Raw genomic sequence first — 26,652 nt, forward strand, 5'->3', positions numbered from 1 at the left:
TTTTTCCCACAACAATGGAATTTCAGCTACTTTGGAATTAGTTTTCTTTTTGAAACATCTCATAGGTCCTGATTTCACAAACATCTTTTGAAGTGTGGGCTGACCCAAAAGGATTCCTGTTTTTTCCCCTGTCTTTTACAGCCTCCCTTTCCTTCCCCTCCCTAGGACAGTGCTAATGCTTGCTCTCCTCTGCAGTGGATCAGCACAAGGACACCTGTTTGAACAGTATTCTTGCTTGTTGGGTAGATCCGAGGTCGGATGCCCAGGAAAAAAAGAGAGACAGTGGGCAGTGCAGAACAGCCTGCTTTTATTCTGGCTTGAGGAAGCAGTAAAACTGTTTTCCTTTTGCTGGAAAACTATTTGCTGGATCAAATTCTCAACCTTTCATGCCCCTTAAAAAACCCCAACCTGCTAAAGAGTAGCCCTGAGTAATTCTGTGGATCTGGATTTTGTTTTTCCCTTCCCTTCCCTTCCCTTCCCTTCCCTTCCCTTCCCTTCCCTTCCCTTCCCTTCCCTTCCCTTCCCTTCCCTTCCCTTCCCTTTTACCTCTCCTCTCCTCTCCTCTTTCTTTCCCATTACAGGATGGGGAAGGACTGAAGAAAAGTAATACCAGATTCTTCTCACCCAGAGCCATCCATTTAAGTTGAAATAAAAGTGAGGGATTTTTGCTGTGGTTTAGCCATGTGATCATACATAGGCTTTGACAGCACAGTGAAGTTGTGCTGATATCTGAGGAAAAATCAGAAGCAGCAAAAAGGCAGAAAGTTAAAAGAAGAGAAAAGATGTGCATTTCTGGCCTTATTCATGTCTCATTAGCTTCTGGCACAATAAATTGCCTAGACCAGCAAAAACAGTTCTTCTTTCTCTTTTTTAATGCAAATTTGGGGGGGAAAATTTGTAGTGTCAGTAAAAAATGTGATGCCCAAAGAGTAGACCGGACATAATATTTTCAGAAACATCAAATATGACAATTAAGAGTGCATGTCCACCTTCCTGCTTTCCAAACAGTTTTATCTCCCCATAATTCTCTTTAAGACAACTTATTCACGTGTTTTCAAAAGCATATTCTTGCCTTTGGATTCTCCATGTTTCTGTGCTTGCTCAAGAAATTAGAAATAAAGAGGTTCCTCCACCCACAATGGGGATATGAGAAAGTCTAGAAAGGATTTTGTTCAGTAGATACTGAAATTAGTGGGGCTGGATAATGTCCCTTCTATTTTTTTTTGGAACACACCCTAGTGTGAATTTCCAAAGTTTGTTGTGTGCTGAAACATGTGGCTGAAAATTAAAGTCTTTTTGAAACTTTCCTGTACTTCCAGGCACCAAAATGTCTCTGATCTGGTCCCAAGGACCACAGTGAAGTAACAGGCAAATAAATACTCCAGCAATCTTTGAACTTTCCTTATTATTTCCAAAATGCATGCCTTTGAAACTCCCAGGTGAAAAAAATGAGGAAAGGCAATGCCTTCTCTCCTTACTTCTGGAAGACATCATGACTCAAGAGAGGCATTTTAAAACTCAGAGGGCTTCCTTTACCTAGCTCATTTGTGATTCCTGTGTGAATTACCTCCTACATTTTTAACTGAATTCCCTAGGAAACACCCCAGCAGATAAATTTAAGGTTGAAAATAGGCACATGAGCCCAGTCAGAAAATCTGGAGCCGGTGAAGTGAAGCAGATCATTGGAGCAGATGGAACAATCATGAAGAATGCCAGCCTCTCTGGAAAGCCTCTAGCTGGAATGTGAAAGAGTGTTTTTAATTGTTCTTTGACATTGTAGAAAAGGACAAAACACACACACACAGACCTGTGCACCCACTTCCCATTAATAATTTTGTGTCCACAATATTTAATGAAATGCTTTGGTAGACAGCGGAGTTTACTAAAAGCCTTGACCAAAAAGAACCAGTATTTTCACCTATTTAAAATTAAAAATACCATTAGGTATTTCTCTATCACCATTTCAATGTAGATGCTTAAAAACACATATTGGAGTTGAAAAAAAAAAAAACCAAAGCTTCTTTCTTCTCTCTTTAATGCCATCAGCTTTTTTTTGTTGAAATACCTTTTCATGAACACTTTTAAACTCAGTTGTGCCTGAACTGGAACTGTGACATGAGGACTTTTAGACTGTACCCAGAACAGTCTGGTAGGAAGAATATGAAGAGAAGTAAACTTTGGTGCTCTGCTCTGTGATATGATGCCTAAATTAAACATGTGTAGGAAGGAGAAAGAGTGGTCTAAATACGGCTCTTTGCAATGAAAAATAACCCACCTCCCCAGCCCTTATAGTCAGAGAAGAAAGAAATGAGGTGGGGAAGAGCGAAACCAGCAATGCAGATGAAGGTGATTGCAGTTATCCCATGGAAATTGAAGGCTGAACGTTGCGGTGTCCTTACACACAGATGGGGTAACAACAGGTTTCAGTACTTCATCCTGTAAGTATCTTTTCCTCACATGCCTGCTCTGAAAGCTGTCTCAGCATCCCCTTGCACCTTGAGTAGACAACCATGTTAGTGGTAGTTGAGTGTCGATACCCCCCCACAGACTGGAAACGTTTCACACCTTTGCACAAACTGCTTGTGGGGTAAAGGAGTTGCTGGGGATCTGGTATCCAGTACAGACATCTTCCAAGTAAGCAGGTAACATTACTTAATATATATTATTGTATCCCTGGCTTATTAGTGTATAGTTTCAGCATATAGTTCCACTTGCTCTAACTCCCTTCTCAGGCAGGTAAGGGCACACATCACCATTAAAGACACCTTTCTTGCTGCATCTTGCATCAAAGATAGCCTTTTCAGGCTGACCTCCACCCCCCTGAAGCCCATTTCTCATTCTTATAACTCTTAGGGCAAAATTTGGTGGTAAGAAAGATGTTTATTCTGGCACAGTAACTCAGAAAGATTTGTGCCACAGCACAGCATAAAATACTAATTAGATGAAGAAAAAAATAAGCAACACTGTTTTGTTTAAATGGTGATGTGCAGTCTTTCAAAGGAGCAGCTACACAGTCCATGACTTTCCCCAGACTCATTAAAGCAAAAACCTTACCCTTCCTGCCCCTTTCAAAACCATAAATTCTTCTAGGATTACATGCCAAGTTGATTTAAAGTGGTTGCTCAATCAAAAGAAAGTGTTGACTCTAAATTTCAGTGCTTTGTAATGTTCTGAAGCAAGCTGTAATCTGCTTTCATGGACAAAATGAGACTTTTCACCCTTCCAATTTGGATTGTCAAGTTTTTTATTACTGGTATTACAGGATAATCATCCTTTTCTTTGGATTATTGATTGTTCTGGTTGGATTTTTTTCCTCCTATTTTTTTAAAGGAGTCATTGATTGCTCCAAACGTAACTCACTTATGTCCTTTGGAGTTTCTTTCCCACCTGTGCACCAGTTTAGGCTTCATGTATAATTCAGCAATGAGGCTTACCCAGACCTGAGCAAGGCTTAGATGGCTGAGCCCTTCATTCTTCAGACACTCGAGGTTCTCATTGAAGCACTGAATGTTGCTTCAGCCCTCTATAGCAAAACATATGTCAATACACAGATGGTCACAACAGCAGCATTTTCCCACAGATATTCACTTGATATTTTTAAGCAAGCCCCCTTCCATTTGTCCTCAGACCTGTTGTTGTTCACCCAAGTATTCCAGTCAATTTAACCTGCAGGCAATTTTTTTATTTTCCCTGAGGAAGACACACAGATATGACATAGAAAAGAACCCCCTCCCCAAAAAATAAAAAGAAAACAAGCTGGGAAGAAGATTAGTGAGCCAGATGGACAGATGGACCAATAGTTTGATATGCAGAAATAGCTTGCTTGGAGCGAATTCAGGGGGATGTTCAGAGAACACAGATTATAGCTTCTAAATGGGAAGAGTTCAAAGTGGGAACCTGATATTCCAAGACGTGCTTGTGTAGGCTGGAAAATATATGTATGTGTGACACTTAACAGTGGGTTTTTTCCTCAAAAAAATTAATCCCATTTCCCGCTGAGAAGTAAGAATTTTAGCTGGAAGGTAAATATAGATAAGATTAAGATACACTGAATAAAAGGAACATCAACGGGAGGATGAAGCACCCTCTAGAGTTATCTGCCTCCATGGTTTATGGAAGAAAACCCAGATGACTAGCTGAAATGAAGGATTATCTTTTACAAGATCCAAGTAAAACACTCCAAATCAAGTGATGGAGGACACCTTCATCAATTTTGGGATCCTGCGATTCACTGCAGAAGGTAGAGCCCTGACTTGAAAGAAAAGCACTTGTGCTACTGAAGTCTCATGGCAGCGTGGAGGAAAACACAGGGTCAGAGATGTGAGGCAATTTCAAATTAGGCTGTCTCCTGGGAAAGATACCAAGTGGGTTGTCTAGCCTCAAGAAACAAAAATAAAAAGGCATGACTGATGTACAGAAACCAGGACACTTTATCAACACCTGACTGTGGATGAAACTTTGTCATTAATATACATTGAAATAGTATATAGAGAAATTAAACAGACCCAGGACGTGATTCATTCATGCAGCTTCATTGAGTTTCTGTGCTCAGACCAATGTGCAGTCTGATGGCCTTGCTTCACATAATGTTACTCAGATATACTCACAACGGACATTCTACAGGCACAACATAGTCAAAGACCATCCTTTCACCAAAGATTTCAACATCTAAAGAGCTGTATTCCTTCTTTGTCATGCCTGGGAGGTTCATAGAAACTGTTAGAGCTTTTAATTTGACTTAATGGGTATAAATAAGAAAAGATTATATTGCTGCAGGACATAAATAGAGGGGTCATTTAGCCAAAACTTTTGGCAACTTATTCCATTGCTTAATCTATCCAGTAACATATTATTACCTGTCAGAATTGAGAAGCTTAAAGTAATTGTTATCTCCCCGATGCTCTATCAAACCCCTGTTAAGTTCTGAGATGTTTGTCAACTGAGATTTCCTCTTTCAATACACTGCTGACTCTCATGACCCTTCATTTATATCTCTGCCAGCCTTTTGAGATCATCAGACTTCTCAGTCCTTCACTCCTTGTCCTCTCCACTTCCTCCTGCCTTTCCACTGGTCTGATTTCTCTAGGACCCCACACATTTACACCCTGCTTTGCTCTCCCTTTTACATCTCTTCTTTTATCCACATCTCCTCCTCAAACATGCTAATGTCTGATCTAATATAGACTCATCACGCTTTGCTGCTGCTTCAGACTTGGCTCCTGCAGGCAGTGGGAATGATATCCACCGTGTCAATCAGCATTGCCTATTGCCTTCAGTGTAGCTACTTTCAGTTTACACCAGCTGAGGATCCAACCTTCTGCTGACAGAAGTACTAATGATTTTGCAGAAAGATGGGTCTTTCTCCCCCTTCTCTTCCTCATTTTTTTTCTCCCAGCATGAGAGATCTAATTACAAATTGCTGAAGGCTTGCTACAAATAAAATAAAAAGTAGGGTGAAAAAAAAAAGATACCCTTTTGACTCTGCTTTGTCTGTTACTAATTTACTGAAAAGGATTGGATCTATATTTTCAGGCGAATAAATATTTCTTCTCATGAATACTGAGAACAACTATTCAGTGAAATCCTTCCATGGAGAGTTTTTTAACTTATTTTCACAGCTGTGAGTGTATTCAGACTGGTATTGCTGGATATCTGTGCTATGAATGATAGCAACATTGCTATGGTATAATGTTAACAGAACCATCCAGCCTGGCTTTCTGCTCTCTGGAAATATCAATTATCTCACCTCCCAGTAGCTTCAATCCAGTGGATGGGATTTGTGCCATATTTTTATTTGTTGTGATTATATTCAGGATGACAACATAGAAAAGGCTAAAGGTGACATTAATACTGGAAGGCTAAACAATGTGAGGGCCTTTCCTCTGCCCCTGGGGCCAGCTGCAGCAAGGGCTATTTCTGATTTCTCCTTGGAGCCCCTGTCGAGGTGTGCCCAGAGAAAACCAGCTGGGTCATGAGAGTTTCCAGCTTTGTGATGGACCCAAAACATCTGGCAGAAGAGATCAAAGGACTCTTGGGCGGGGGAACTGCTTAAATTTGATTATGATATCTGGAGTAAGGAGTTTAAGGAGAAATAATTGGAATTTGGGGGTATTAATCTTCCCCAAAGTTTACCTTTAGGAAATTAATTTTCTGGATTCAGGTCTCAGAAAATTTTCCAAAGTATGAAAGCTTTAGGCAGAGCCAGGAATGAAGTCAGACAGTGCTTCCTGAGCCCTGATTCACTGCCACGAAGATAACCTTCCCTCTGCTCCAAGCATTGTGGTTACTATGGTCATGGCAGTCACAATGTACCTTCCCAGAAAAAAAAAAAAATCAGCTTGAACTCTTTCCAAAGCACTTCAATCATCTGAATTCTAGATGATTGAAGGTAGAGGTAGCAGGCACCTCTCTGGGGACAGGGACAGGATAGAATGTGAGATCATGGACCGCCATCCAGATCCAAACCAACAGTGCCCATGGCCAGGCCCAGGCAGGGTTGTAGGACTGTGGGGCCATAGCTCATGTGTGGTCCCAGCAAAAAAGGCCCAGCTCAAGGGAGCCCCCTGAAGAAGAGGGATCAGCCTTGGCTAACCCCATAGGGCAGACTCTGAGCACTGTCTAAAGTGACCAAAGGATGGCACACATCCCTCACCTGTGCCATCTCTAGCCTAATCGTGCTGCCAGTTCTCCAGGGTGGGGTGTGTGCTTGGGACCATCTAGTGTCTGTGGGTCTCATTGCCCTCTAAAGTTACCCATTTTCCTTAACTAAATACTACAACAGAAAATACTAATTATCTTTCCCTTTAACAAACTCAACTTCTAGGTATTTAAAGATATGAACATCCTTAGCCTCTAATGTAAGCAATTCTGTCAGGAATATCAACAGGAAGAATGACAGTAATTATGAGATTGCAGGGGCCTAAATTCTGATGGTATTAATGGAAAACTCAGGCACAGAGGGTGTTCAGCGAGGATGGGACCCTTAAGAGCTCAGGTACTGAAGACGATACCAGAGACCTAAAGCTGAGATCCTGCCAGAGGCCTCCAAACCAGCTGTCTCTCCATCACAGAATCACAGATGGTTGAGATTGGAAGTCATCCTGTCTAACCTCCTTGCTCAAGCTGAAGCATCTAGAGCAGGTCACCTAGGACCATGCCAAGATGGGTATTTCATATTTCCAAGTATGGAGACTTCTCAACCTCTCTGGACAGCCCATGCCAGTGCTTGACTGGTCTCACAGAAGAGAAAGTATTTTCATTTGTTTTAATTTCTTTCCTCTTGTGTTGTCACTGAGTGCATATTAAAAATCTGGGTCCATTGCCATTGGCTGTGGAGCTGAAAGCCATACAGATGTGCCAGAAGGAGTGAAGGTGATGAATACTACTGAAGAGCAGTGCAGATGACGTGGAAGTAGTGCTATGCTAACGTGGATATGGCCAAGAATGAAATCTCATCCCTTGCTCTTACCTGAAAACAATATTCCCTCCATAGCAACTTCTTCCCATAGATGAACTCCAATTAAACCACTGGTCTGACAGTTACAGAGTCTCCAACCTGCACTGGAACATCTGTCTCCTGTAGTTACCATCCTCCATTACTTACACTGCATTTTTTCAACCAGTTGGTACAGGGGCAAAAATAGAAATCCTGCTCACAGCACTAGAAGTTCATTCACTCTTTTCCTGTAGACATGAAACGACCTTTCCATATATTCTGTTTCCCTTCAGTTTGAACAGTCACCCCTGTAAGATCCCAACAGAACAAAAGCATAGAGATGCACACACACTTTGCATACGTAAAAGTGACAAAATACACTAAAGTGACTCAGAGAAGACAGGGAAATGTGTGAGTCAGCTGCCTAAGTGTAGGGACCACAAGACATAAGGAATATCTCAGCCCTTCTGGAGATGTGACTCAAGGTAGGGAGGAGTATTCTAAGGCATTTCAGATAGCCATAGGTGATCGTGGCTGGACAGCTGCGTTGCACACGTTGTGTCTCAAACTCGAACTGAATCTTTTGCCAAATCTCTCAGCAACCGAAATCAGCTACCAAAATTATAAAGAAAAAAAATGTGTCTTGTGAAAAGAACACTTTTGAGATTTACACATGCTTCAGCACCACTCCATACACCAGTGTGGTGCTCCTAAGTAGGAGTAAAACACTAGTAGTCACAAATATTAACAACTTTGTTTATACATTTGGTTTTTATTGCTTGCTTCAGTTGACTAAATGAGGGCATGTAGTGGCATTTGAGATACCCTGAGATATGTGCACAGGATGGGTTGGCCTGTACTTATCCAGCTGCTGAGTCCTCCCACATGGCACTGAATTAAGTAGACTGAACATTACCTTCAGTGCCCACTGCTTTGAACGGTGATGCAAAGAGCAGAGACACAGAGAATCGTGTCATTCTATTTGTCTTAGAAAACATCCCAATGTCTGTGAACAAACACCTGGAAACAGTTCACCTCCTGCTAGGAAGAGTTAGTCTATGGTTAATCAAACAACCCAGGCTATCTGCAGAGAAACCAGTAGGCTTCCTTAATCCATAGCAGTGAGCCTGCTCTTTCCAGCCCTCGAACATGTTTTGGTTTAGCAGATCATTGCTCATCCTCTTATGGTTTACAGTGCAGGTCATGAACTTGGAGTATAATATTCCAGCACGTACGTTTTTAAAGTGCAACCCATGTAGCATTTTAAGCAGAGTAAATACTCAATTAGAAGACAGCACAAGACTCCCAGTACGATGTTATGTGACAGGGAAAACAGGACAAGTAATTGTATTTGTTTAATTTAAGAAATCAAGTGGACAAGGGTATCTGGACCTTTCTGTTACCCTTATTACTTGTTTCAATTTTGTTGCTGGTATTTTTCCTCGTGTTTAATAGGCAAGGCAGCTGACAACTGAATTAGTACTCTTCCCTTAGTATGCCACCGGCTCATGACAATAGCCTTAGGGGTAAGATATAGATAACTGAGAAGTTTTCTCACTGTTGTGATATATTTTTTCATATGGTTAATAAGGCAATTGAAATGACATTCTGTCACAGCGGTACAACCCAGTGAACTTGTGATTTCCCTTGTGCTGCCACTAGGAGGAGATGCGCTGTATTAATATCCCTCACCCCCCTTTTTTTTTTGAGGGGGGGGAGGGAACGTGTTTAAAGGATATGACAGTCCACAAACTAAAGCGTACTTTTGTGTTGCTACGGATTAGCTCCTGTTCATTATCACTAATGGGGAAAGGCTTAGGGCTGAACCGTTGTTGCTCCGCTGTGGATTTTGTTTCAAAAGCCTGATGGGAGTGCTCGTGTATTCCAATCAGGGAGTTCAGTTGGAGGAGTGCAAATAAGAGAACCATCAGCAATTAAAACAAAATGATATTAATGGCTAAATCTGTGTACAACGATACTTAGGATGTCGCTTACAAGCAATTAGGTAGTCTTCCTTACAATGAAACCTCTCAACATGTGGTGGGCCTAGTTCATTTCTGAAATAACTCTTAAGGTTCTGATGCCAAATCCTGCTTATCACTGCTGTGAATAAAGGTGTTTGCACTGAAGTCCAGGTCAGAGCTGCTTGGGCTATTTGCATCAACATGTCCAGTCCTGAAAGGTGTGAAAGGCAAAGTGAGGGACCAGTGCCGAGCACCTAGTGAGCGCAGGGCTTTTGTCAGCAAAGATCTCCATCAGCACCTGGTGCTATTCTAATATGGTAATTGATTATTTCCCAAAGGCCTCGGTACCAGCAGCTCAGATTCATACAAAAACATCGCCTTAGTTCAAGCAGCTATCACAACTACAGCAACTACAGGGGAAAGAGGTAATTGCAGTGGCAGAGTCTGCCCTGTTCTCAATGGACGGGCAATTGCCCCATGGCGAGACAGAAGTGGATGGTGTATTTATGCACAGGCACATATTGTTCAAGTGGCACATGCCTCTAGACATACTGTCTGTACTCGAAGGGCTCCAGCTTGCATGTTGCAGGTTATTAATCTGATCGGTGTCTAAGCGTAGGGCGTTCAGCTGGGGCTTTGCTTACTGCATGTAGGATGTTGGAAAGCATGTTTGGCTAACAGCTCGTGAACCATTTATCAGAAAACTCCAAGGACATAAATAAAGAGTAAAATTTTATCTTCTTCTGATTGTTAAAATTGAGACACAGCATATAAATAAATATATATACATACACACACATGTCTATGTCTTTTTTTTTTGGTGTTAAAGTTCATGAGAGATTTGGAGTCCCAACATTTTTCTCCAGCTTCAAGGATCACCACACACTCAGACCTATCATGTCCCATGCTTTAAGATGTTCTGCATGTATTCAGTCCTATATCATTTTCATTTTTTGCACAGTCTCACGCACATTTTAGCTGCTGCCTTCCTCCACTGTATGATCTCCCTTACTTATTACAGGCAGCTGGTGTTTCTTCACCCTAGGTTCTCCTCAGTGGAGTCTCAGGTTTGAAGTCTCATGAGATAATTTGAGTGGTACAGACGTACTGGCAGCTCATGCTAGGTGCCTCTGCAAAGGTACTCTGAACAAAGAAATATCTGGGCAATTCTACCTTTACAATCGTTCCCTCATATGACAGCTGGGGCCACTAGTAATATTAGGGTCTGGGGTCTTCCCATTTTTCACTGAGTTCTTTCCTTGTCTCTAGGACGGCCGCTTGTTTTCTTATCTCTAAGGCTACTGCTTCTGCTGATGGTTGTAGCCTCTTCTGTCTCAAACCAGTTCTGGACTGGTTCTTTACTTAGCTAGGCAAAAAGTGGCCTAAGATTTCAGCAAATTTAGCTACTTCTAAGCTACTCATGCCAACAATTATGCTAAGCTTGACACCTAGTATTTCCCAGCTGTTGGTATGTTTTAGCCAAAACCAGCAGAATGTGGTGCCTAGGGTGGAGAGAGACAATGGTATCAAGAGCCAGAGTACAACTTAATGGAAACCTTCACTTTTACAAAATGACATACCTTGGCCTCTTCCCAGAAGGTGACCTAATGTCTCCATCTATGGGGACTCGGTGATCTTAAAGGTCTTTTCCAACATAAATTATTCTGTTCTATGATTCTATAACCTCTTGACCAGATCTTGTTCTCCAAGTTGAGAATTGTGAGTTAGTTACCTAATGTAGACATGACCATGTCAATCTGATGGACACAATGTTCAATTCTCTTGAAATGCCTACTGCTGCTTCAGAAGGGAATGGACCACCTGTAACCTTGTGTCATACCTGATCATCCTTTTAGATGACCTGGGGGATCTTATAAAACACTGTACCTCACTGTAGTGGGCTCTACCCACTTGATGTATTTGTACCCTTCTCTTGTGCTCTTGTGCTTATCTTTGCATTATAGCCCTGGGCTTCCTGCAAGTTTGTAACTGCTCAGTATAGAGGCAGGAACTGATCAGCTCTGCACATTCTTGGAAGGAACAAAACTATGTACAAGATCAACCGCATTTTTTTAACAGTTTAATTGAAATTAAGTGTGAAAAAAGAGGAAATATTAGAGGACTTGGCATAGACTTTTATTTTGCAAGTTAAATGCTTGAACTTTCAGAGGGATGTTTTATTTTAATATCAATTTACATTTCTAAAGAGACTAATAGAGAAGCAATAAATTAGCTGAGGATAATTTGCTATTTCAAATCTTACTGAGAGGAGCCATGATCCTACAAGCAGGTATGCACAACTTAAGACTAAGTTCTCTCTTCACATTTTTCACAGTGCTCAGGTGCTGAGCATAACAAACATATGTATTTTTTGCAGGACTAGGGACCAGCTGAGCAAAATCTGATTTTATGTATTTGGAAGCAATGAGCATATGAATAATATGAATAATACATCTGTAGTCCTGAAGATTTAATGGCATGTAGGAAACATGACAGTGTGATGGTAAAGTGCTGCAGAGCAAACAGTAAATTTCCAGGAACCTAAAGGAAATTTAGAGTTAAATAATGGCAGATGAGGGTCCAGAAAGTGAATAGCATTTCTTGCTACTTAAAGAGAACCAAATTCTATGAGGCCACATCGATGACAATTCAAAAAGCCAACGTTTTGTTCATATAATTCATGCTGTGGATGTCATCATCACAGACCAGTAACAAAGTATGCTGGCTTAAAGAAAAACCCTCCAAAACTGGACTTTTGTTGTCTGCTTTAAAAACCCACACGTGTAATGAGATTTTCTGTTATGATCATTTTGCCTATAGAACTCTGCACTGTCATTTTGACATATGAGCACTGGAAGGTCTTTTTCCCTTTCCTCCTAGACTACAAAACCTGGTCTAAAAAGTTTTCTTATTTGTTATTTTTAATATAGCATCACAGAATCACAGAATATCCTGAGCTGGAAGGGACCCATAAGGACCATCGAGTCCAACTCCTGGCTCCACACAGGCCCAGACAAGTCAGAGCATGGGACTGAGTGCATAGTCCAGATCCTTCTTGACCTCAGTCAGGCTTGGTGCTGTGACCACTTCCCTGGAGAGCCTGTGCAAGTGCCCGACCACCCTCTCAGTACAGAACCTCTTCCAGACATCCAACATAAACCTCCCCTGGTGCAGTTTCATGCCCTTCCCTTGGGTCCCATCTCTTTTCACCAAAGAGAGGAGATCAGCACCTGTCCCTTTGCTTGTATTCATCATGAAGCCACAGACCACACTGAGGTCACCTCTCATCCTCCTCTTCTCCAGGTGAACAAACTGAGGGACTTCAGCCTCTCCTTGTAAGACTTGCCCTCCAGACCCTTCCCCACCCCCACTGCCCTCCTTTGGACACTGTCCAATAGTTTTGTGTCACTCTTGTACTGTGGCACCCAAAACTGCCCCCAGGACTTGAGGTAAGGCCACCCAGTGCAGTGCAGAGAGGGACAATCCCCTCCCTGGACCAGCTGGCCATGCCGTGTTTGATGCACCCCAGGATATGCTTGGCCCTCCTGGCTGCCTGGGCAAACTGCTGGCTCATGGGTAACTTGCTGTCTTCCAAGACCTCCAAATCCCTCTCAGCATGACTGGCCTCCAGCATCTGATCCTTCAGTCTATATGTGTAGCAGGGTTGCTCCAATGTGTTTTTGGTTGGATTCATGTAAGTGTGACCAAAACAAGGACTGTGGTGGTGGGAGGTGATTTTGTTTTTCTGCATGGTTCTGGAGATTTTGCCCTGTGAAACCTTCCCCCTGCCATCATGATGTTTGCAATCCCTATTGCCCAGGAGCACTTCCATGGAGAGATGGAAGTGGATGGGTTCCTTTGCATGGGGAATGCTTCAAGAATTCTTACTTTCACAGAAAATATTGAATGCTGAGAGAACTATCTTTCCATGCCTCTTAAATACTTGTTCCAAAAATCCTCCAGTCTTTTTCCAATCAGGATTGCCTTACAAAAGAGAATTTAGCATTCATGAAAGTTTTATCACGACAACTGTGAACACTGAGAGCCAGTATAGATTGAATTATTTTCCTTGAATTCTGCAGATAAACCACCCCTATTGAACATGTATGCCTGCATTGCAGGGTAAGTCAAGATTGGCTGTCATGTCCACAATGGCTGTCTAGATGCACAAAGGCCTTAAAGAAAATAAGCTCAAGATCTTTCTTGACATGGTAACAGGCTTCTAATTTTTTATGTCTTATTGTGTCTTAACCCAGCAGAGAAGGCAGGCTGTATTCCAGCATTAAAAATCTGCTTTCACTCAGCCCCTTTCTATCTCTATAGGCAACTGTTGACAAGTCATTTGAAAAGCAGACAAGATCAAATATATCCAGAGCAATTTAAAACATGAAGACCTTATGAAAAGAAAACCAGAGTCTGCAACACTTCTTCAGAACACAAATAAAAGAGGTCTGACAGTGGGAAATTAACTCCCAGGGAGTAAATGAGGGGGATTTTTGGAGATTGAAGTCACATTAAGCTATCTGTGCAGGCAGGCATAGCCACTCTTTGACAAACCCTGTGGTGGCTTAGCCCAGAAAACAGCAACCTTTGGAGAGGAAGATCCTGGACATAGTAAGCATCATAATAAGGACTTCTAACATCTGTACTGACCAAGTGAGACCAAACCAAAGGAACCTTTCATAGTCTGTCAGGTTGTCCGAGATTATCTCTTTTTAAGCAGAGTGGGGTCACTTTGCCCTGTCTCCTTAATTTAATGGTGCCCAGGATCTTTCCCTTGCATTGCATGCCTATTGTCCATTCTCAGCCTGCCAGATCTGTCTCTCCAGGCTCTTGAGACTAGCAGCCTCTCATAAACTCTTTCCAAGGGACAGTGTGGGAGACAGCACAGACCAGAAACCTTTCCTAACAGACATTTGGATGAAACCACACTGTTCTGAAGTTTAAGAGAATAGCCTGTTTTGCTTCACTTGGCCTCCCTGCCAGACAGCCCCATGCAAGTTATACTTAATTTACTAGTATAACCTTTGAATGGGCACATTTCACCTGGTTTTTCAACAAATTTTTCACTTCCACGCTAGGATTTCTTTAGAGCTTAGTTGAGATAAATGTATGTCTGAATAGTTTTGACTACTTTGGGCACTTCCAGCACAATAAAATGACTTGCTCACTAAGAATACTCTATGTTGACTGGAAGTCTTGTGTCACCACCTCAGATGGAAAGTCTTCACTTTATGAGGCAAGTTTCCCCTCTCAATTCAAGCTACAGCTGGGCTGTCTCTGGCAATGCAGAAATTACCATGCTTAGAACCTAGCTGAGTCCAGTCTTAACTTTGTAATGTAACCATAACTTTAGTTTTCCCTTGTTTTCCCCAAAAGAGGTGATTTGTTCCCTTTGTTGAAGTGCTAACGCACACCAAACACCAAACAAAAAACACTGGAAGAAAATACTAAGTCATCTTTTCTTTAGGATGAGATTTGCATGTGAAAGTGTGACATGTGTAAAGGTATTTTTTGCTATCATACATCCTCACATGAAGCCCTGCTGCCAGGCCTCTGACTTTTCAGTACAATGCGTTTAATTGTTAAGAAACTTTAAAATTCCTATTTTCTGTTTGATTCTTGAACCCACCCCTGTATTGAGTCATTGAGTCTTAGTAGAATATTAAAAATAAATCAAGTAATCAGAATTTTTCCTGAGCAGTATTACTTCAGATAAGCAAGCGCAAAGTTTACCAGAAAGATACCACGTGAGTGCGGGTTTCAAAAAAGGGAGGAATGAGAACATTTACAGTAGGGCAAGGCACGAGAATTATGCTGAGCCCAACAATTAAACTATGTGAAATCATCTGCCACCCACTCCCTTTCCACATACATGCTGGCTTCTTGGATACATGTTCTCTGGAGAGCTCAGCAGGGCCAAAACACTGCCACAGTGAAAATACATTTAGTAATACCTGGGACAGAAGTGGAGCTCAAGGAACGCTGTTGAGACATTCAAACAATACAAACAAGTGGTTGCCAGTCTTTTCATCCCACAGTCAGGGACAGTGGGGGGGTTAGTCCCAGCTTTTCATCAACTTTAGTCTCAAACCTGCACTGAGACACATATGTGGCGAGCAGATCCAGCAATGTCAATGCTGGCTGAAATACCATGTAGGTGTCTCGCCTGCTTTAAGCACATATGAAGGTGCTGAGACTAACAGGGTGCTGTGAGGCCACAAAAAGGAACAGGGACACGATCTTACAGGTTGTGCTATTGCTCATATCAATCCTACTTTCCTAACTTGACACTGATTATGTGTAGTGGCTTGGAAATCCCATACTCCCCAGGATCAGGGAGTGTTAGGCACTGTACCAACCCAGAACCAAAAATGCCAGAGAGCTTAGAGTCTAAAAGGAGTGTGTACTTATGTGAGCATTATTTAACCTTTCTGGGTGTCAAACTGCCTGGTTTTGGCAAGAGCTCTTTTCAAAGGGTTTGCAGGTAATGACTTGTTCCACGTTGCACAATACTTCTCTCTACGTCGTGATCTCAATGGAACAGCTCATGAAAAAAAAGCAATTACCAGATAGGGGCAAATAGATCAGACCTAAAACCTTTTGAAGGTTTCTAGGGCTTATGCTATTGACAGTTTCTTCCCTGAATTTGCTTTGGTTTTGTGCCTAGTGAGTATCTGGCTGCTGTTTTAGAAACTACTAGCATATTCTACAGAGCACTAAATTTTACAGTACCCCTACAGTAACCTTAATATCTTTTATCTTGAATACTGTACTGCATGCACCTTTATTTATAATGTATTGTGCAGCCTGTGATGCTCACTAGTGCTGTAGCTTTACCATTAGCACTCCAGGAAATGAAAGAACTGTAGCCTACATTATGACAAGAGCAATTTGAGGTAGTCTTATTTGGAAGGGCAGCTTTCACTTAAATTGGAGCCTGAAGTGGTCTATAGGATTAGAGTGAGTAAACAGTTGCTAGAACAGAATAGTAGAAAAATCAAATTAGGAAATATAGGTCCCAGAAAAAGACATAGTTTTGTTTTTCAGTTAAGTTTTGATATGCAGAGTGGAGGTGGAAGGGTATGAAGAGGCAGGAACTAGTGACTGAAAGATGAGAGACCTCTCTGCTGCCCAGTTGTATTCGGGAGGTAAAGAAAAATATAGAAAAGGGTAGAAAGAACAAAATCTGAAAAAGAAAGGCTGGAAGGGTGGACAATATAAACTACTATGTAGCACACAACTTAGGGACATGACTGTTGCTTAATTTAGTTGTGTTTCACTCTCCTGAAGTCACAAAGTCCTCTGACTTCAAGCAGAGGGTTGAGTTTCTGCTGTATGCACTTGAGCTACATTTCCTCTTTGGGTTGTGGAAAAACCTCTAAAAAATGAGCCAGTCCTCTTGACTTGTAGTGGGGTTGAAATGAGAAGACCAAACTGACTGATACCAGGTCCCCAAAGGACAGATGTAAACACTTACTGAGGCCATTACAGAGGTGAGATGGAGGAAAGGAAGACATGCTAAAATGCCTGTGCCATGAGGAGGATGGAGGCAGCTCTGTATATGGTGTGACACCATGGTACATAGCTGCAAAGCTTTGGCTGTGTATCTCCATCCCAGCATAAGGGATATGGTGTACTCATTTTGACTGGGATAATTTTATTCATAGTAGCTTGTGTGGTGCTATGGTTTGGATTTGTTCTGGAAATGGTGTTGATAACACAGGAATGTTTTAGTTACTGCTGAGCAGTGCTCACACAGAGCCAAGGACTTTTCTGCTCCTCACCCCACCGCACCAGTGAGTAGGATGGGGGGTGCACAAGAAGATAGGAGGGGACACATCCGGGACACCAGACCCCAACTGACCACAGGGATATTCCATGTCATATGATGTCTTGCTCAGCAATAAAACCTGTGAGGAGGAAGAAGGAAGGGTGGGGGTTATTCTGAGATGGTATTTGTCTTGCCAAGTCACCATCACAGGTGATGGAGCCTTGCTTCCCTGGGAAAGGCTGAACACCTGCCTGCCCATGGGCAGAGGGGAATGAATTCCTTCTCTTGCTTTGCTTGTATGCTTTAGCTATTACACTGTCTTTATCTCAGCTCTCAAGTTTTCCTCACTTTTACTCTCCCAATTCTCTCCCCCATCCTGCTGGAGGGGAGTGAGCAAGCGGCAGTGTGGGGCTGAGCTTCCCATGGTCTTAAACCATGACAGACAGTAAGGCCTTGGGTCACCAAGCTGGGCAGTGCTGGACACACAAAATTCAACCAAAGATCTTCAACTGGGTCTGAATATTCTGGAGCTGGCCAACTTCACCTGTGGATTTGCATCTGCACAGAGCTAAGACAAGTTGCATCATCACTGTATCATCTGAAGGAAAGTCCTATATTCAATGTGCTATCAGGGTTTTTTTGCATTTTTTGCATTACAAGCCACACTTTATTATCTACTAAACAGATTACAAGCAATACAGAGGTCCTGATCCTGCTGACAAAGCGCGTCCTGATGATCAATGACAAACTTGTATTGACTGAAACACCATCAAGCCCAAAAGATGAAAGCAAACCACGAACACAGTGATCTTTTTTGTGTGTTTGCTGGCAATTTCTACAGTAGAAATCAAGGGCTTGATTCTGCTTTCCCTTCCCAATGTGTAAATGAGGAGTAATGCTGCTGAATTCATTGGAGTTTGTGCGAGTAATTAGAAAACCAGATATGAAAACTCTACTGAGCCCAGCCCCACATCTTGTAGAAGGCTGCATTTCCACTTCTTTCTCACAGGAGTTCTTTGTTTGTATTTTTCCCCTCTGTGTCTCTCTTTATTTTTCTTTCCTTTGAACTGTTAAATCCTATAGGTGACCAATCTTTCATCCATAATCTGCAGCATTCAAATTAAAGGGAATGGTCTATAGATTGTAGGATTTTCTGCACACTATGGCTAAATCCTTGCAGAGTCCCCTATGAGCTAAGAAAGGCAGGAGCAGAGTGTGAAGTTAAATTGATCCAATCAATGTGCCACATGCAATCATGTTGTGTTCATCGCTAGTTAGCAAACAAGCTGAAACCTTAGATATATTTCTCTTCCTTAGTAAATCATCGTTTTATCAAGTGATGGGTTAGCCAAACACGTTTAGCAATCTCCTGTTCTTATTAATCATTGTGTAGCCTTGAAATTCACAAGGTTCCATAAATCTTCCTGCAGCTGAATACTTCTAAAATCCATTTTCCTAGGCTTGTGTTATATTAGCGATAAGTATGATCATTTTTCACAGTGAACCTGTATATCGCTTTAAAGAAAATAGGTAGAATGGAAATAAGTGCATTTTCCTCCAGTAACATTAAACAAAAAGGTTAAGCTCCTACTGACAGGAAAGATGTATTTGCAAGTGATTAGTTATATTTCTATCATAGCGCTTGTCTGTGTTCTTCTTTTGATGTTTAAACAAAGCTCTTGAACACACTGGGTTGTAGTCTCTGATGTTGATTTATAGGTAGGACTGAATTCCAAACACTGAACTAGTAGGCAGGCATTAATAAAAAGGAGAGACTTTCTTCCTGCTGGTTAATATGTGACTAAGCTATCCTCTTTTAGGCCTCAATCTGTCAAGAACAGGTGTATAATAGGGGAGTCCTTGAGGCGCAAAGACTGGAGCTATACACAGAGGGTTTTGTTCAGCTGCACTCAGGACAAATGTTGAAACACGAATTTACAAAATTGTTTTGACACAGAATTATTTTATGGTTATTATGACACAGACAGAAAATTATTTAGGTTATGCCATGCCCAAGAGGATTGGTAGGAACTCCAGATGTACCTAACTAAACTCCTGTAGGTAATTGGGCAACACAACGGCAGATGAAATTCAACACAGACAAGTGGAAGACAAAAATGCATTGGGAGAAGAGTTTAAGTGCTAAAAATCCCATAGACTTCAGGGAGGTCAGATCTTTCAAGAGCTGATAGCAGCTGAACAAATTTTACCCTCACAGTCAAAATCTCTAGCTCAGTGTAGATGGCAAATATAGAGAGAATAAGGATCAAAATAAATCTTTCTTTTATATCCCATTTCCAGCCGCAAACAACCTCTTACATTTCAGAAGAAGGCAAATCATCAACAGCCAAGTTATGCCCTCGAAGCAAATTCTCTCACAACAAATATCAAGCTAAAGTTCAGAAACATGAAATGTGATTGTAAACATTGCCTAAATATAGGACTGTCTACTTCTTGAGCATGCTAAGGACATACCGACACTGATTCCTTCCAGGAATGTGAACTGAGGCATTTGGATTCCTCCTCCCTCTGCTGCAGAAATAGGCTAAATAATTATTCCAACAGCTGAAACTAAACATGTAAATAAAGAGAAATCCAATTACATTTTAAAAAAACCAAAAGCCAAGTACATCTGCATTGGTTAGGTGCCACTAGGCCACATCCCCTCATTGCTACAAAATTCCTTCTGTTTTTAAATCATAGAATCATAGGGGTTGGAATGGACCTCAAGAGATCATCAGGTCCAACCCCCCTGCCAAAGCAGGGTCTCTAGGACAGGTCGCACAGGTCAGTGTCCAGTCGGGGCTGGAATACCTCCAGAGAAGGAGACTCCACACCCCCTGGGCAGCTTGTCCGAGGGCTCCTTCACCCTCACTGTGTAAAAGTTCTTCCACATGTTGGTGCAGAACTTCCTATGCTCCAACTTGCAGCTATTGCCCCTTGTCCTGTCCCCACAGACCACTGAAAAGGGGCTGCCCATTTCCCCCTGCATCCCATACTTAAGATATTTATAAACATTAATAAGGTCCCCCCTTAGTCTTCTTTTCTCCAGGCTGAACAGTCCCAGCTCACTCAGCCTTTCCTCATATGGGAGATGCTCCAGGCCCTTTAGTTGCACTTACGTAAACTTTGGCTTCCAGCCATCAGATCCTGTTACACCCTTGTTAGCAGACAGCAAGCTCCCTGCTATCAAACATTCCTAAGTACCTTACCCAGTGATCACCTCACTTCTCCAGTTTCCCTTCGATAATCTAAATTGAGCTCCTTAAGCCTGATATTGCAGAGCTTGTTTTCCAGCCCAGGGATCAGTTTTGTGGCACACCTTCGAACTCTCTGTAGTGTATCCACATCCTCCTTAAATACAGCTGTGCCCTCTTAAGAAATGCAGTTTATGGTCACAATGTTCATCTGTCCAGCTTCTAATTGATCAAACTCCTTTTTAAAGATGCAAAATTACATTAGCTCCCTTTGTGGTGTTTTCACTGTTGATTTTGAAAAATGATAGAATACTGCAGGGTAGAAGGGATCTCGAAGATCTAGTTCCAAACCCCTGCCATGGGCAGGGACACCCTCCACTAGGTCAGGGTGCCCAAAGCCTCATCCAAACTGGACTTAAACATTTGCAGGGATGGGGTTTCCACAACCTCATTGGGCACCCTGTGCCAGGGCCTCATAGTAAAGAATTTCTTCCTAACATCTAACCTAACCTTGCCCTCTTTCAGCTTGAAGCCATTGCTCCTTGTCCTGTCACTGCACTCCCTGGTGAAAAGGCACAAAATCACAGAATCACAGAATTATAGGGGTTGGAAGTCCCTCTCCTGCTTTCCTGTAGGACCCCTTTATGTATTGGTTTGCCGCAATTAGGTCTCCCAGCAGCCTTCTCTTCTCCGGACTGAGTAACCCCAACTCTCTCAGCCTGTCTTCAGGGGGCAGGTGCTTCAGCCTCCTGATCATCTTCACGGTCCTTCATGTAAAATAGTGGCATCTTCATGACACAGTTAATTCTGTACCAGGTTGGTGCCTCTGCTAGGGACTGTAACTTCTGTCTGAAGGACAAAAGCTACTTAGGACAGCAAAGCTTTTCCTGGTGGATTTTTCTTAATCATCTTGTGTAATATCAACCATGATTGGATGTTATTCTGTAAAACATACAGGATGTGCAAAAGAAACTCCTACATTCCAATGCCCCTGCTCCTGTGGGATTACAATACCTTACATTGCAGTCCAGAAACTTATTTATTAATTTTACTGTCCATTGAAGCTGATTTTTTAGATACACAGGATAAGAGCTGTTACAAAACCCATATGTTTAGGATGTCAAAACACCACCTTATGTTTAATTCAGGTACATCGGCAATTGCATCTTGAGGTTTTCAACTCTTGTCTCTAAACCTTATTGCTGCCTTTTAAACAAGATCCCTGGTGACTCAGCCATAGGTGGGACAAATCACTGCTTCTAATCTGGAATTTGGAAAGTGCAGAGTATCCATTGCATCTCCTTTCTGCTACAAAATTCTCCTAGTCCCAAGGGCAGGGTGGTGACTGCTCTGCAAATACACATCTAGACGGGCAAAGCTTCTGGGTTTCAGAAGCCTGGCTTCTCTCTTAGGGTGCAAAATAGTGGAGTTTGCTGAGGTTTTTAGTGTTCTGCAACTTTATTCCTCTGTGTGTCTATTTATTTATTTGTTTGTTTGTTTGTTTGTTTATGTATTCACCTTTCATTTGTTTTTGTATACCTCCCCAGGTTTGTGACACTGATCCTACGCTAAATCATCATCTGGGACTAAATAAATATGGTTCTATTGATTTCAGCTGTGCTAAAGATGAGGATCTATAGTGTTTTAGGTTTTGTTTGGGTTGTTTTTTTTTTTAGTGGTGTAAATGACAGATTTCCTTACCGATGCCAAGATAACTAACACCAGTGGATCCTTAGGTTGCAACTATATTCCTATGTCTAATGCTGCCAGTAAGCATCCATTCCACTGTTAAAGTGATGCAGGGTTGGGCTCCTCTCTCACAAAATGCTTCAAGTAGATAAGAAAAGCCCAGGAAACATTGTCTTCAGTTCATTGTTTAAACCCGTTTGCTACATTAGTAAAGGAAAGCAACTAGATGAATTCTTAAGTCCTGATTGTGGTTTTGTCTGAACAAATACGTATCAGGAATTGCTCCAGTGATGTCAGTATAGGTAAAAAAGCATCAAACCAGCATACAAATCAAGCAGTGAAACCACTGCAATTACAGGAACTGAAGTAAGAATCAGCATTGTCTTCATTAGTGTGTGGAATCTCTTTTTCCTGGCCTGAATTTTACCTTTACAAATCATTCAGTAGTGAAATATAGTTATTGGAGCCTCATCAGGGATATGTTTATACTGATAGGAAACTGAAACAGAATATAAAACTGCCAGGCTTCTGCTTATGAAAACAGAAAGGAGAGCCATATTAAAACCACAAACACACATATAAGAGTACTAAATGTGTTTTTTATCCAGGCTTAAAATTCCCCATAACACTATGTTGGCTTAATATAATATCAGTCCCAAAATCATTCTCTAAGTTTCCTGAATAATTCCATAGAGAATAGGGTAGAAAAGGTGGTAGCTCAAAGAACACATGAAAAAGGTAAAAGGAGAAAAAGAATGCCAAACTTAATGGAAAAGGATTTAGTTCACCTGATCCTGTAGATTTCAAGAGCTCCTCGTGCAGCATTATGGGCATTCAATGAACCAGAACGTTCAGACACGTTAAACTCTATAGTATGCCCCCGATGTTGAATTTCTGGGGCTTGGGTGGTTGTTTTTCTGTTTGTTTGGGGTTTTGTTTTGGGTTTTTTTAAAAAAGATAAATAAAAAGTGTTTTCTTAAAGGAATTTATCAGCAAATCGATCAGTGCTATTTGCAGTTACCCCTGAGAAATTCAGGAGTACCATGAGACAGTGTTGTCATTTCTGCTTTATCAACAACCTTATTCCAAAATGACACCAGTGAGCCCTGAATTGGAATCAAAATTTCTGGAAAATTAAGGGTGTTGGAAGGAAATTAAAAAGCTGTAAACAATAAGTTGGGCAAGAATAACAAAAATTGAGGTGGATTTTTTAAAGTCCTGTTAAACCCTAAAAATTGTTAAATCACAATTGTGTATGGATAATTTATTTTTTTTTAAATAACATCATCAATCTGTCCTCATTTTTGAATATAATTGCCAGGAAACTCGATACAGGAAACACACATCTGGATGCAGTCCTCAAGGTCCCTACGTCTTGTTGCTGCAATCCCGTCTCACAGTTATTAAAGTAGATGGGAAGGGGTCTTGGGACTTCTAAAAAGCAGAGAAGAAATAGAGCTCTGCTGGGGAAAAAATAATAATAATGAGAAATCAGGATGCCTTACTGAACAGCCAGAGTCGTTTTATGTGGAGTTTTCCCCTCCAGCAACCAAATGGAACCCAAACAAGTCTATTTCTCTGAAAACTTGTTCTAGCCACCATTCCCCAACTAAAATACGCTGTAATAATATCATAAAACAGCCGAGGATGAAGAGCTTATTCTGATGGACTGCTCAACATCCTAAAAGGGTGGATATTAATATACCTGGGAATCTCACAGTTGAAGCATTTTAATGCAAACTCGCAGTTTGCAGGGAATTGAAATACTTCACCTAAATAATTTATGTATCTGTGTATATAAAAAAATGGAAAAACGAAATTTCATAATAGCAATAAGTCTGGGGATGTTGTTATCAGGAGATAATCACATCCCGTGGGGGTTCTCGCACTCAGCTGCACCTCCTTTCCCTTCTCTTCCCCAGACCTTGTCTTGCCCCTGAGGTATGATTTTTCTCATGATAATTCTTATCGTGCCTTCGTGGTTAGTAATAATAATTAAAATAAAATACTTTATTCACAACTTCCCTGGGTGCTCGGCATATGATCTAACTCCCCACCCCCCACGCACCCCCACTTTCCTCTACCTCCACTATTTGATTAACTGCCTTGGAAAGAAAGAAAGAAAAAAAGAAAGGAAGGGGGAAAAAATAAATTCAATGAGTGGGGTTCTGTTTTCTGACAGAAAATGCAAAAGGCTGTTGTGGCTGTATTGATCGGGCTGAGAAAGCAGCATCGCAAACAAGCAGAGCTCTCCTGAGAAATGAGCACTGAAGATCCATACGTTCATTGACATTTTATAGGATGTCTAGACTTGCTAATCCACTGTGAAAAATGCAAGCTTTGTAGTATAAGAGGATGGAGAGGGGGGCGTGCCTCTTGTTCGCGGGAGACGGCTTCTCATGTACCAAATCGCCAACAGTTTAATAAGGAGGAAACGCGGGTCCAAATTAAGACTTGGTTTCAATGACTTGGACATCCTCTGTATTTCCCAGAATGCAAAGCTGCAATTAGCCTCAAGCCAGAAAAAGGTTTTGAAAGGTTGGGTGAGACGCTGGCTGGATTTTGCCTGTGTATGGGGAGGAGAAGAGAGATGTAACTGAAATTTTATAAAGTGAAAAAGTCTCTGTACTAATGTTCCTTTCCAAAGTCAGACACTTCCCTACTCCATCTATTCCCCTTTCACAGCAACTTTTTTTCCCCCTGCAGACTGGTAGAGGATAAAGTAGTAAATATGACAAGTTCTCAGTGCCCAGCCATCCCTTTCTACCAGCCTCCATGGAGATTTCTGTAGGCAAGGATAAAACAGAAAGGACGATTGGTGGAAACCACATCTAGGAATGACGGCAGAAAACTTGCTACCCCAGAGATGAGGGGGGGAAAGCAACTCTAGGTCACCTTTGTGGCTTCTTGTATTTACATCGCTCTGAGATCAGGCAGAGTTGCAGCATAGAGAAAAGAAGACTAAGGGAGGGACCTTATTAATGTTTATAAATAACTTAAGTATGGGATGCAGGGGGAAATGGGCAGCCCCTTTTCAGTGGTCTGTGGGGACAGGACAAGGGGCAATCGCTGCAAGTTGGAGCACAGGGAGTTCCACACCAACATGCGGAAGAACTTTTTCACAGTGAGGGTGAAGGAGCCCTTGGGCAAGCTGCCCAGGGGGTGTGGAGTCTTCTTCTCTGGAGATATTCAAGACCCATCTGGACACCTATCTGTGCAATATGAGTTAGGGAGCCTGCTTTGGCAGGGCAGTTGAACCTGATGACCTGAGCTCTGAGTCTGGTGCAATTGCTCCAGCATCTCAGGAATCAAAACTGAACTTCAGCTGTTTGGCAGGTTATCACGCATGGAGAGAAATCCCCCTTTTCCCCACTATCAGCTGCTTTCAGTTAAAATTTGTTAGGGAACCTAAAGTGAATTGTTACCTTGATCAAATTAGAGGGTTGTGTGGGTTTTTTTCTGAAAGATGAAGGCAAGGGCTCAATACTGCTGTAGTCAAAACTAAATGTCTGTGACATCTATAAACAAATGGCCTTTTAGGTTATAATTAATAATAGTTTGTCCTGAACCCAAATGTAAGTGTACTAAAATAGTGTGTTTTATATATATATATACACACACACACATGCATATATATAGTTAGTGCTATAGTAACAGTTACTGCTGGAACAATAATGGTGTAATTGAGCATTCAGGGTATTTTACTGGCTGGGAATAATGTGACAACAGTCAGTGAAACTAATTCACTTACCCAAAAAACTCATGTCCAAGAATAATTTCTGTTAAAATCACCAGTCTAAAATCCCCATGTTAACTCTGACTTTCTTCTTCTGGACAGATGCTCTTAAAAGCTTCTAGGAGAGACTTTCACTGGGGAAAATGTACTGCATTGGATCAATGTAATAATTTTTAGTTAGCATTTTGATCATTCCCAGTGCATTTAGAGTCTGTTGGAGAAAGTATTGTCTGCCACAAAGAGGTGGTCTCCAAACAGAGTTGAACTTCCCAGCAAGAGGAATGCCTTTGGTAAAACTGTTGTTCATCAGGCAGGGAGATCTAAATTTCAATAGCTGATAAAGGACTTCCCCAAATACATGGAGCAGGGTCTCAAGAAAAGCAGTAATATTACCAGTAGGGAAGAAGCCCAAAACTACATGGAGATGGCCCTACTAGCTCAGGGTGTAGTTGCAACTGTTTACAGAATAAGTCAGGGTAATGTATTATATTCAAATCCCATTAAAGGGAAAGGACAACCCCACATTTCACAGGGGGCTGATCAGAGTCCAGTTTGATGATCCTTAGGTCAAATAAAAAGTCCTATCTTACTGTCAAGATTTCAATAGGCTGTGCTAACCTGTTCAATTCCATGGTGCAAGAGTTGGGCTTCATATTCTGGGATGCTACAAAAATTGCATCTCCTATGGATAATGGGATCAGCTCCAAAGTGTGGATCAGACTCCTAAAGAGACCACTCTATATCTCCATAAGGCAATAATCTTCCAGAACAGAAAGAGATATACTTCCAGGTATTGTTTTGCAATAATCCTTTATTATTATTTTCTGCTGAATTCTTCAAATCTTTGGACAGAATTA

Source organism: Gallinula chloropus, assembly GCF_964237585.1.
Source record: "Gallinula chloropus genome assembly, chromosome: 3".
Taxonomy (NCBI): Eukaryota; Metazoa; Chordata; class Aves; order Gruiformes; family Rallidae; genus Gallinula; species Gallinula chloropus.